This window comes from Sminthopsis crassicaudata, chromosome 6 (assembly GCF_048593235.1).
Source record: "Sminthopsis crassicaudata isolate SCR6 chromosome 6, ASM4859323v1, whole genome shotgun sequence".
In the NCBI taxonomy this organism is placed as follows: Eukaryota; Metazoa; Chordata; class Mammalia; order Dasyuromorphia; family Dasyuridae; genus Sminthopsis; species Sminthopsis crassicaudata.
The window spans coordinates 233,623,086-233,636,044 of record NC_133622.1 but is presented as its reverse complement, the minus strand read 5'-3'; the positions used below and the strand labels follow the sequence as shown (position 1 = coordinate 233,636,044).

Below are 12,959 nucleotides of genomic sequence, written 5' to 3'. Positions count from 1 at the left end.
CTCGGAGTCACTGAGGGCAAGAGACACAGCAGCCTCCTCCGAGGCCCTAGAGTGCTGGCAATGTGATATCATGGGTAGAGCTCTGGACCTGGGATCAGGAAGACCTGTCAAATCTAACCTGAGACGCTTCCTAGCCGTGTGGTCCTGGACAAGTCAATTAACCTCTGTCTGCCTCAGTTTGCTCAGATGCAAAATGGGGATAATAATAGCACCTATCTCCTAGGGGTATCATGAATGAAATGTAAAATGCTTATGACAATGCCCGGTAAGCACTTAAATCCTTCTTTCTTCTTTCCCTTGGGTTGACTTGTTATTATAGAATCACATACTAGTGGTCAAAGATCATTTAGATCTTGGATGCCATATATTCCAACCCTCTCATTTTGCACTTGAAGAAACAGAAATCAGAGAAAAGTGACTTGTCCAGAGTTCAAATCCAGGTCCTCCACCTTCACGTCTGCAGCCTTAACATGGTACCCAACTGGATCCAAAAGTAGCTAGCTCATCCTTTGTGTGGGCAACACTCTGCTCCATCCACACTGCCTCTGTTTCCCCAGCTTCCTTCAAAGCTCAGCTCAAATCCCACCCTTGGCAGGAAGCCTTCCCCAGGCTCCCGGCTGCATTATAATGCCTTTGCCCTTCAGACTCCCTTCTACGCTGCTTGTACCTCATTTTATTCCTAGATATTTCTATGTCATGGCTCCCCATTGGAATGTATGCTCATTGGGGTCTGGTTTTTTTCTTTCTTTGTATCCCTGTTGCCCAGCACAGTTCCCGGTACACATAAATACTTAATGTTTGTTGATTGACTGGTTGACTAAGACCAAAAGATCAGCTTTAGGACACACCTATTTGATAGTAGACACAATGATCTAGATTAGCCTAGAATGCTCTCTCTATTGTATAAATACAAGTTATGAGCTGGGAACAAATAGCCAACCCAGCCCAAAGAGCATCTACTGCAATATTTGCCACATACAGTGCTGGAATCCAATGGCACAGTAGCAAAAAGTAAATTATATCTACCCTTAGGAGCTTAGATCCTATTGAGAAGAATACACATGCAGATATATATATACACACACACACATATATACATATCTGTGTGTAAATGTATTCATATATATGTGTGTAAATATATATATATATATATATATATATATATATATATATATATATATATGTGTGTGTGTGTGTGTGTGTGTGTGTGTGTGACAATTTGAGGAGGACTAGGAGAAAACCAGCAGCTAATGGAAACGGTAAAAACTTTCCTTATGAGGTGACATGTAAGCTGAATCTTGAAGAAAGCAGAAATTCTAAGAGAAGTGTAAAAGGTATGTGTATCAGGCATGAGGGACAGCCCAGGCAAAGGCACAGAGGTAGGAAATAGAATGGACAGAGCTGTAATTAAACCGATGTAACTACAAAAAACACCTCCTTTCAAGGAGGCAGTATGATACAATGGGAAGAATGGTAGATTTGGAGGTTAGAGGACTATGGTGTGAATCCTTGCTTTGAAATTTATGACCTCTGTGACCTTGGTCAAATCTACTGACCACTAAGTGCTCCAGACCTCAGTTGGCTCATCTATAAAATCAGGAGTCTGGATCAGATGACCTTCAGCTTCAGACCTAGGATATTATTATTTATCATTACCATTCTCCCATGACATAGCCTGATGATTGATGCTCGCGGAGGAGAAACTTCTGATTTCAAGGACACAGAAGGATATTTGCTTCTACTTTCTCACCAAATAATGAAAGACGGATGGAGCATTTCTGGGGCGGGGGGGGGGGGGATCCCATCCGCTCACATTCTTATCATGTACAGCTGGAATCTGGCTGTGGGACTGAGCTCTCAGAGTGATTTATTCTTAACGGCATCTTGTACAAATTTAAAGCCTAAGTTAGAGGAGGAAAAAAAAGATAGCTAGGATGGAAAATGTTCAGGAAAAGGCAATAAAGAGGATTAGGATGATGGTAGGACTTACAAATGAGCCAGGGGCCCAGACCAGGGTGAGTCAGGCAGGAGATTTGGCTGAATTATGGAGCAGCATAACAGGTGCCTTATTTTAAAAAACCCTCATACTCCCTGACTGGCTTTGTGACATTGTACCAAGAGCAAGCACGGGAGTCCATAACAAGGGACAGGAAGTCTGCTTTGTTTTTCCCTGCCCTCCAATGGTGTTATTCCAGGACTGCATAGTGCTGTGTTTAGGAGATTCATCAGGGCCGCTGACCTTTGGACAATGTATCTGGAGAGGCAGTCGGGGATAGTGGAAGGAGAGCCACAAGTATAGGGTACCTTTAGGAGAAATTGTTTCCTGGAATATTTGTGATGCAGATTCACTATCATAGACTTGTGTTAGCGGAAGCAGGGAGAACTTAGAACTTAGAACTTGGAATGTTACAGCTGGACCTGGAAACATAAAATTCTAGATCTAGAAGGGACCTTAGAACTTAAAATATAACACAAGAATTGGAAGGGACCTAGGAATTTAAACATGGAATTTTAGAGTTGAGAACATAAAATTCTAAAACCTTACAACTTGACACAGAATATGAGAATTGGAAGGGACCTTAGAATTTAGAATGTCAAAATCGAAGAGAAACTGTCCCTGGATTCCTGTGTGATATAGGCTAGCTTCTTTGAGTCTGGGCTCCGATTTCTATCAGTTATCAGGGTCTGGCTTCCATCTATTCCATTTCCTGACTAGAAGTTCTTTTTCACTTTTCTACCCAGAGCTCTGTTATCTCTGTGCTTGTAACAGCCTTGGCCGATATCCCAGTCACATGCCCATCTGTAACCAAGATTATTGAATTTTAGATTCTTAGGGTAATAGGATCCTAAATCCTCTTACTTTATGGATGAGGAAATTAAGGCACTCTTTGGTTCTAATTCTCATATTCTGTTCTAGATTGTAAGATTTTCTCACTGTATAATTTTAGGTTCTCAAGTTTTTTCCAACTCTAAAATTCCATGTTTAAATTTTAAGGTCCCTTCCAATTTTCATGTTCTGTTCTAGATTGTAAGGACCCTTCTCACTCTAGAATTTTATATGCACAAGTCTTTTCCAACTCTAAAATTCCATGTTTAAATTTTAAGGTCCCTTCCAATTTTCATGTTCTGTTCTAGATTGTAAGGACCCTTCTCACTCTAGAATTTTATATGCACAAGTCTTTTCCAACTCTAAAATTCCATGTTTAAATTTTAAGGTCCTTTCCAATTCTCATATTATATTCCAGGTTCTAAGGTCCCTTTTAGACCTAGAATTTTATGTTTCCCAGTCCAGCTCTAACATTCCATGTTCTAAGTTCTAAGGTCCCTTCTGGTTCCAAAATTCCTTTTCTATACTCCAAGATCCTTTTTGGTTCTAACACTCCCCTTTCTAAGTTTTAAAGATCTCTTCCAGTTCTGACATTATGTGTTCTTAGGCCTTTTCTAGCTCTCATCTTTTACATATTTGAGTCTCTTCCAGCAGCAATACTAGACGTTCCAAGGACCCTTATAGCTCTAACATTGTATGTTCTGTGGTCTCTTTCAGCCCAGATATTTTGTGACTCTAATGTTTAAATTCTACTAGCTTGGGGATATAACTAGCTATAAAGTCCTAGCCTCGGTTGCTGCTTTCCACAAAGGTATGGTGGGAGGACTAAACAGTGACAGGGTCTCATACTGTCCTCTCCCTCGGCCCCATTCTCCTCCCTTCAGCTGGATCAGCCAGCACCTTGCCTGTGAATATTAATAGCTCTCAGACTCCCTGCAGGACAGGACTCCCTGCTTTATCTGTCTGTCCTCCTCTGTAACCTCCCAAAAGCCAGTCTTGGAACTGTCAGATCTCAATAGGAGTGAGATAGGCAAATACTCTGCCAGCAGCTAAAAGCTGGTGGAAGATGATAAAAAAAATAGGCAGCTTAACTTCCCAACTGTCTTTAAACTACTTTTCAGGGAAATAATTAGACTTGGGCACTGCAGGGCTTGGGTTACTTGAATAGTTTCAAAAATGCACTCTTTGTTTAGATCTCCAAAGAAGCACAGGAACAAAAAGACAAAGCTGTATGAATACAGGTGGGCTAAACTGAACGCACAAGTGCTTCTGGGAAGAGTTGAGACATTTGGAAGAAAACGTAATTTAATAAATATGTATTTTGGAGTGTTTACTAAGTACCGGGCATTGTATCAGGCAATGAGAGGGGAAGAGAGAGGAGGGGATGTACAAAAATAAAAAGATTAGCCCCTGCCCTCCAGAGGTTTACAGTAATGAGTTGATAAATAATATGTATACAAGGAAGCAGATACAAAATATCTTCAAGGGAGAGAACTACTGGCCCATTCCCCAAAGAGATCAAACAAAGAAGAAAAGGGACATTCCCAACAGCTCTTTGTTGTCATGGCAAAGAAGTAGAAACTAAAGACCTTCCCATCTACTGCAGGGATGGGTGAACAAGGTATGAGGAAGGATGTTCCCTCCCCAATCCCCCCAACTAAGAGGTAATAGACTTAAGATGATAAATGAGACATATATTTTTTGACACGGCCAATGAAAGAATGTTTTTTTTACTTGAATATGCATATTTGTTGCAAGGGGTTTTTTTATTTGTTAAATTTTTTTTAAAAAGAAAGATGAAAGGAATTTTAAGAGTGGGAAAAATACCAGTGAATAGGAAGGTCAAGAAAGACCTCATGAAATAAGGAAAGAAGGGAAGGAAAGAAGGAAAGAAGGAAAGAAGGAAAGAAGGAAAGAAGGAAAGAAGGAAAGAAGGGAAGGAAGGAAGGAAGGAAGGAAGGAAGGAAGGAAGGAAGGAAGGAAGGAAGGAAGGAAGGAAGGAAGGAAGGAAGGAAGGGAGGAAGGAAGGGAGGGAGGAAGGAAGGAAGGAAGGAAGGAAGGAAGGAAGGAAGGAAGGAAGGAAGGAAGGAAGGAAGGAAGGAAGGAAGGGAGGAAGGGAGGAAGGAAGGAAGGAAGGAAGGAAGGAAGGGAGGGAGGGAGGGAGGGAGGGAGGGAGGAAGGAAGGGAGGGAGGGAGGGAGGAAGGAAGGAAGGAAGGAAGGGACGGAGGGAGGAAGGAAGGAAGGAAGGAAGGAAGGAAGGAAGGAAGGGAGGGAGGGAGGGAGGGAGGGAGGGAGGAAGGGAGGGAGGGAGGGAGGGAGGGAGGGAGGGAGGGAGGGAGGGAGGGAGGGAGGGAGGGAGGGAGGAAGGGAGGAAGGAAGGAAGGAAGGAAGGAAGGAAGGAAGGAAGGAAGGAAGGAAGGAAGGAAGGAAGGAAGGAAGGAAGGAAGGAGGGAGGGAGGGAGGGAGGGAGGGAGGGAGGGAGGGAGGGAGGGAGGGAGGGAGGGAGGGAGGGAGGAAGGAAGGAAGGAAGGAAGGAAGGAAGGAAGGAAGGAAGGAAGGAAGGAAGGAAGGAAGGAAGGGAGGGAGGGAGGGAGGGAGGGAGAGAGGGAGGGAGGGAGGGAGGGAGGGAGGAAGGAAGGAAGGAAGGAAGGAAGGGAGGGAGGAAGGGAGGAAGGAAGGAAGGGAAGGAGGGAGGGAGGGAAGGAAGGGAAGGAAGGAAGGGAGGAAGGGAGGAAGGGAGGAAGGAAGGAAGGAAGGAAGGAAGGAAGGAAGGAAGGAAGGAAGGAAGGAAGGAAGGAAGGAAGGAAGGGAGGGAGGAAGGGAGGGAGGGAGGGAGGAAGGAGGAAGGGAGGGAGGGAGGGAGGGAGGGAGGGAGGGAAGAAGGAAGGAAGGAAGGGAAGAAGGAAGGAAGGAAGGAAGGAAGGAAGGAAGGAAGGAAGGAAGGAAGGAAGGAAGGAAGGAAGGAAGGAAGGAAGGAAGGAAGGAAGGAAGGAAGGAAGGAAGGAAGGAAGGAAGGAAGGGAAGGAAGGAAGGGAAGGAAGGGAAGGAAGGAAGGGAAGGAAGGAAGGAAGGAAGGAAGGAGGGAAGGAAGGAAGGAAGGAAGGAGGGAAGGAAGGAAGGAAGGAAGGAAGGAAGGAAGGAAGGAAGGAAGGAAGGAAGGAAGGAAGGAAGGAAGGAAGGAAGGAAGGAAGGAAGGAAGGAAGGAAGGAAGGAAGGGAGGGAGGGGAGGGAGGGAGGAAGGAAGGAAGGAAGCAGAGACGGGAGGGAGGGGGAGGAAGGGAGGGAATAGAAAGGAAAGGAGAAAAGAAGGGAAGAAAGAATGGCAGAGGCAGGCTGGACGGACCTCTTACTCTGTCTACACCTCCACCTGTGCCAAGCATTGGGCAAAAACAAACAAAACAAAAGAGATTACAAGCTAGTCCTTTGTCCTCAAAGAACTAACTTTTTAATGGGAGGAAGACAACATTCAAAAAGGAACTGAAAGATGGTAGTGGTGGGGGAGGAAGAAAAAATGTGCCCAGCATGAGTACCTGTGGCTGTCTTTAGAAGCATTACGCAGTACACATTCCTTAACACTCAGACCATGTTTTCTCATGTAAATCTGGAGTATTTAACTATTTGGGGGGTTACTGCAGAGTACTCAGCTTCTCTATAAGCTTCAAGGAACCTCTTCCTAAAGAAACAGCTGAATACTCGTATACTTCTGATTTTCTTTATTTCAAGAGTTTTTCTTCCTCTAAGATACTTTGCCTTTCAGCCTAGGTTCTGAAGAAAAATCCCTTGAAGAAAGGTCCAAGGGTCAGACAAGCAAGCAAGCATTTATTAAGCACTTACTATGTACCAGCATTGTGGGTAAAGTGCTGAGAATATGCTGTATGACAGACCATGTCCCCTGCCTTCAGAGAGTTTCTACTTGAATGTATGAGACATTAGAAAACCAATGTCCACAGATAATAGACAATATTTTGGTCGTGTCAGAGGGAAGGAGGGGAAGGGAATGTGGGGAAGGAGACCAGAACAAACCCTCTGGCAAAGGGAAGCTCTCCTGGCTCACTTTAGCTCCTTTCTCAGATTAGGGCATCTCCACGCAGGGACCCCTTGGCTGCTTCCCAAGGGGTAAGGTCAAATGCTATGAAGGGGATTGTGACTACAGGACTGGAAACCCCTGCATTTGCCGGGAGGGAGATACAGATAGTTATCTTAGGGCAAACGCAGAGCAGGGCCCTGCACACCCCCGCCTGTCTCTTGTCTGCTCAGGCCCCTGTCAGCCTTATCTGAGGCCGAGAAGCACTCTGGGAAACAGCAGGTGTCCTGTGCACGCCCCAGCATGTCTCCCCGTGCTCCCATCCGCCCGCCACTGGGCCCCCAAATCACTGACCAGAGCCCAGAGGCACACTCGAGAGCTCGGAGATGAGCCCGCCGGCCGGCAGAGCACAGCTTCCATTGACCCGGCCACAGCTGCAGGGCACCCGCTCACAGGAGACGGCGAGATGCTGCTTTATTTTTTGCCTCTTATTAGGGAGAACACAGATTTCAGAGTCAGATGGGCTGGCCTGGGTTTGAACCTCACTTCTGATAATTAATACATCTATGACTTTAAGCTAGCCCCTTATCTCTCTAAATAAATGAATGGTAAAAGTAAATAAATCAACCAACCAACCAATAAATGAATAAACAAATTAATAGAGTAAAGGAATGAGTAAGTGAATAAATGGATTAATAAAAATAATATGCTTATTACGTGTGGCTAAAAATTTAAAATCAACAACTAACCCTTCCCTCGAGGGAGACGATAAATATAACGGCAGGGAGGGTGTTCTAGTCTGACAAGTTACAGGGTAGAGAACAGACTGGGCCACCCTTTAAGCAGGGGGTCTTAATCTGGGATCCACGATTTTTAAAATATATATTGTGGTAATTGTATTTTAATATGCAATTGGTTTCCTCCATAAGCCTATGGAGGGTTCTAAATGATACAGTAGACTTAAAATCAGAGGGCCCTGAGTCCTAATGCTGACATAGATGTTTGTTAGTTTGGTGGTACTAGGCAAGTCATTGAGCTTTTCTGTGCCTCAGTTTCCTCACCTATAAAATAGGGCTGATAAAAGCACATACCCCAATAAGGTCATTTTGAGTATTAAAATTAGCTAATATCTATAAAGTGCTTCGCAAACTTTGAAGTGTAGGTAAACATTAATTATTACTATCATTGTTATCTTTGTCATTATTATTAGGTATAAATATTTAAGACATTATTCTGAGAGGGGCTCCCTCTGTAGCCTTTTATGACACATAAAAAGGTTGAGAACCCTTCTCAGTAGTTGGGAAAAAGAGAGGATTTGGGAACTCAAAATTTAAAAAGAAAAGAATGCTAAAAATAAATATTTTTTAAGTTGAAATCTGGGATAGCTAGGTGGCGCAGTGGATAAAGCACCAGCCCTGACGTCAGAAGGACCTGAGTTCAAATTTGTTCTCAGACACTTAACACTTCCCGGCTGTGTGACCCTGGGCAAGTCACTTAACCCCAACCTCAGGAAAATTAAATAAATAAAATGAAAATGAAAATGAAAAAAAAATAAATAAAAAGTTGAAACTCTCTATCTTGAAGAAGAATGACAAAGTTGACGGTTCCAGATTTGGAAGGGGGAAGGGCAGTGGGTATGATGTGGAAAACCAAGGAATCTGGTGAGATGGTGATGGAGAGAAGGAAATCACAGCTGGAGACAGTTCTATAAGTCCTGGCTGACTAAAACAACTGGCAGTCAGCAATCACTCCTCTGGTTGGGCTTTCTGGACATCAAATCACAGTTTCTCATCTCTAAATGGGGAGGTTGGATGGGTTGACCCCTGAGATACAGCTTTAATTCTGGGATCCTGTGATTCTGGGGAACAACAGCCATAGACCCATTTTGCAAAAAGTAAACTGAGGCAAACAGGGTTAAATGAGAGGCTGGATTTGAATTCAGGTCTTCCTGTCTTCATGTTCAATGCTATATCCACTGCAAAGCCTTTTCTGTCATCTCTATACAAGGCCTTTTCTGATCCTTTCCAGTCATTAATGCCCTCAAGCCCACAAGTTCCTATCCTCTATTCCTCTGTATTTAGTCTCTATGTTTTTGCATTCACTTATCTGTGTGCAAGCCATTTCTCCCTGGTAAAATATGTCTGACACATTTCTGATTTATTATTAATTGTTTTTGTCGAGTCAGATGTCAAGAGCACAGGAAACTCCTGCCAATTCAGAGCAACTTGCGGTATTACAGAATCACCAACAACGAGGGGCTCCCTGCGTGCTGCCACGATGGGCCCACAGACCAAAACTACGAGCGGGGGGTTCAGTTACCAAGGTCGAGAGGAAGAGGGAAAAGTAGTCATCCCCCAGTCACATCTGGGGTGAACCAAACTCCCCCATCCTCTCTGATGGGAGCTCAAGTGAGAGCACATCCTCCCACTCAGAATAACAAGTGGCCTTCATAGGGCATTTAAAAATTGGCACTTAGTCCTTCCCAGTCATTACTTCATTTGAGGGAGGTTCTGGAAGGAGTATCATTATCCCCATTTTGAAAATGAGGAAAAAGAAGTTCACCGCGGTTAAGGGTTTTGCCAAGGTCACTACTAAGGGGGAAGGGTAGGATCTAAATCCAGGTTATTCTGACTCAAAGTCATCAATCTGTTATTTACTATATATGCTGCTTCTCTCATAGAAAATAGGAAAATATCATCCCCCACCTTCCCCGGCTGTTCCCCGAGTCTTTGTTCCCCAGAAATGGAAGTTTCCTGAGAGGAGTCAATCTTTTTGAGAGTCCTAAAATTAATCGATCACATATTGTAAGGCCCATTGAGAGGTCCAGTTCTCAAAAGAGAGAACTTCCTCCATTTGGGTCCCCATCCCAACAAAGGACCAAGGAATCAAATCTTCAGCCTGTTTTGGGGGGCAGCAACAGGGAGATACCACGTCACGGACACAGGGAAGTCACAGCAGAGACTGCCGTCTCTCCCTCGTGGTCTCCAGGCAAGAAATGAGATTCAAGCAAATAAACTCATCTCCGACCAACCTTGTTCAGCTCCAGGAACGCTTCTCAGACTCGGCTCCTAGGATGCTGGAGTCTCAGCTCCTCCTCCAAAGATCCCTGATCCTTTCTTTATCTCGGGCTCCAAGATAAGCTCTGCAGGGGAAAATGACCAGAGAGGGGGACAAAAGAAAATAAAGATTAGAGGAGAATTCACATTCCTGCAGGGGCTTAAGTGGGGAGGCAGTGAACCCAGGAGACTTCAAAGGGCACTGGATTTGGCCCAGAAGACTCGGGTATGATACCTGCTATTTCTGTGACCCTTGGAGGATCTGGAACTCAATTTCCTCATCCCCACCCTCCTCCATCACAAATTTCATTAAGGCAAGGGTAGAAATAATAATAATAATATTCCATGCTGATCAGCATTTTAGAAATAGTCTTAGAGAGTTGCCAAAACATTAAGGAGCTAAGCAATTTGTCCATAGTCACACAACCAATATGTGTCAAAGGCAGAATCTCAGCACAAATCCTCCTGTCTCTGAAGTTAGCTTTCTCTTCTTTAAGCTTTGCTACTTCTCAAGAAAATTCTCTAACAATTATAATTATTTTATATTTTATTATATATTTAATATATTATATCATCATATTTAATTATGTACATTTTATAATTATAGTTAATAAATATGTTACTATATATAATTTTATGTAGCATGATATAATGATTGAAACATTTTCTCATTTGATCATCACAATAATCCAATGAGGTCAGTTGTTATGACTATTTCCACTTTGCAAGTGGGGAAACTGAGGAAGATGAAGTGGAAGACAAGTGGGAAAACCAGGTCTTCCAGACTCCGAGTGCAAAGTGTACTGCTCAGCAAACCTATCTCTGCTCCTACCCAACCAGTGCTCCAAATACCACCGACGTTTAATAAACATTTCTTGGAGGCTGTCAAATAAAGAATGATCTCTGAGGATCCTTCCATTCTAACCTGCAGGTTCCCATGATGTTTTTTCCTTACCCTGTCCATAAACCCAAAGGCAACAGTGAAAGAGAGTCTCGATCACCCCAGTTATAAAACAGAGAAAAGTTAATGAATGAAAGACTGAAAACCAGAATCGGCGGCTCCAACTCAGCCATGGCAAGAGCGCAGAGCTCAGAACCCAAACTGTGTGTGTCTCCCACTCCCATCCTCCCCCACTCCTTTCCCTCCTCCTCAGGTTGACAGACCTAAGCAAAGTAAACACCAGTTTGTCAGAGCCAGTCCAGCCTCCAAAAAGGGCTGAGATCCAGGCTGCTGGGAAACCGAAACACTCTCTCTGCTCCCATTCTTTGTGAACGGATTCTGCTGAAACCCAATTCCCGAAGAGAAAATGCCTGCAGAAACCACTGGAGCCAGCCAAAGACCCATATTTACAGGGATGTCTCCCTTCTCCCAACTCTGACAGCAACTGGAGTCTCTCGTGTGACTGGGGCCAGATGTAGAGAGGATCCTATTATTCCATGGGATTTAGTCCTCTTTCCTAAGAGTGTAAGCTCCCTGAGAGCAAGGAACCACTGCAAGGAACAGAATGGTCTGTTGCTTTTACATCCCCTCCCCATAGTCTTAGCCTAGGACACACAATGAGCGCCAGATGATTTATCTAGCTTTGGATTTTTTCTTTCCACTTTGGAGGATAACATGAAATTTAATCAGTGGAATACTGGTAAATGTTTACCACCACTTCTTCCAGAGAAAAATGTAAGACAGACATGCTTTTAAATTTATTGACAGTTTCTCCATTACTTTCTTAAGTCTCAACTATTAACCAAAAGATAGCTCAAGCCTTGATTTGTAATCATTGCCAATTTAGAAGGTGAAAATTTAACAGTTTAAAATTTTAAGGTTTAAAATTTAACAGCTGGTTATCCTGGTTTTACTCCTCACTCCCGTGAAAAGAAATCTAATTCTGGAGGTAGTTGTCCTGGGTTCAAATTCTGATTCTGATACTAGCTGTGAGACCCTGGGTCAGGCATTTTCCTTCTTAGGATCTCAGTTTTCTTACATCACACTAGATGGGCACTAAAGTCTCCTGCATTTCTAAGTCTGTGGTTCTAAGACATCCCTTCTCCAAAGTTTCATGGGAGTTGTGGGAGCTCTGGTGACAGACCACAAACTATAACAGATATTCCCAAGCTGGAAAGGCTTTGGCTATGGGTCTAGTGAGGAACTAAAAGATGGATGGACTCCATGTCTGTTGTCTAGTCCAGTTTAGTTCAGCGAGATTGAGTACTAGGTTAGCTCTGTTAGGTTATAGAAACCCTTAAGATCCATCATAGAATCACAGATCAGCTGATTTTTTGTGCAGCAATCAGGATTAAGTGATTTGCCCAGGGTCACACAGTTAGGAAGTTCAGGTATCTGAGGTCACATTTGAATTCAGACCCTCCTGACTCCATGGCTGGTGCTCTATCCACCCTGGCACCTAGCTTCCCCAGGATCACAGATTTAGAAATAGAAGAGATCTTAGAAGTCATCTAGACCTTCGTTTTTCAGACAAGGAAACTACTTGGAGGAGGGTGACTTTTTGAGGTCACCATAAAAATCTGAACTCAGGTCCTCCAAATGAATGTTCATTCCCTGAACCATGCTTCCCGGTCAATAATTTATAGAGTAGAGTCTCTTTAAATGTGTAATTTGTAAAGAGCTTTGTAGACCTTAAAACACTATATAAATGCCAGTTACCATCATTATGATTCTCAGTCCTCTCCGGGCTGCACTCAGCATTTTCCCTCCCACATCCCAGAAACCTCTTTATCCCGAAAACTCCTCTAACCATCGGAAGGACATTCCACCCTGTGGCCTTTCCCTCTGACTAGATGTCTCTTCCCAGAACTTCCATTTAAGGAGGGTCTCCAGGTCTTTATTATTATTGTTCAGTCACTTTTCATCTGTCTCTGATTTGGGGATTTTCTTGGTAGAGATACTAGAGTGGTTTGCCATTTCCTTCTCCAGCTCATTTTACAGATGAGGAAACTGAGGCACACAGAGTTAAGTGATATGCTCGGGGCAACCGATTCATGTCTGATGCTGAATTTGAATGCAGCTCTTCCTGACTCCAGTCCCAGTGTTCCACC

The 12,959-nt window shown here is 43.6% G+C and overlaps 1 protein-coding gene across 2 annotated transcripts in view; it reads right to left on the bottom strand.

Annotated features, from left to right (window-relative positions):
• TSPAN18 (tetraspanin 18) overlaps positions 1-12,959 on the bottom strand; it is a 218,586-nt gene that overhangs the window by 159,519 nt on the left and 46,108 nt on the right. For both annotated transcript variants that reach the window (XM_074274810.1, XM_074274811.1), the window contains exon 2: positions 9,884-9,994. The gene's annotated coding sequence lies outside the window, so the exon portion shown is untranslated. The remainder of the gene's footprint in view (positions 1-9,883; positions 9,995-12,959) is intronic.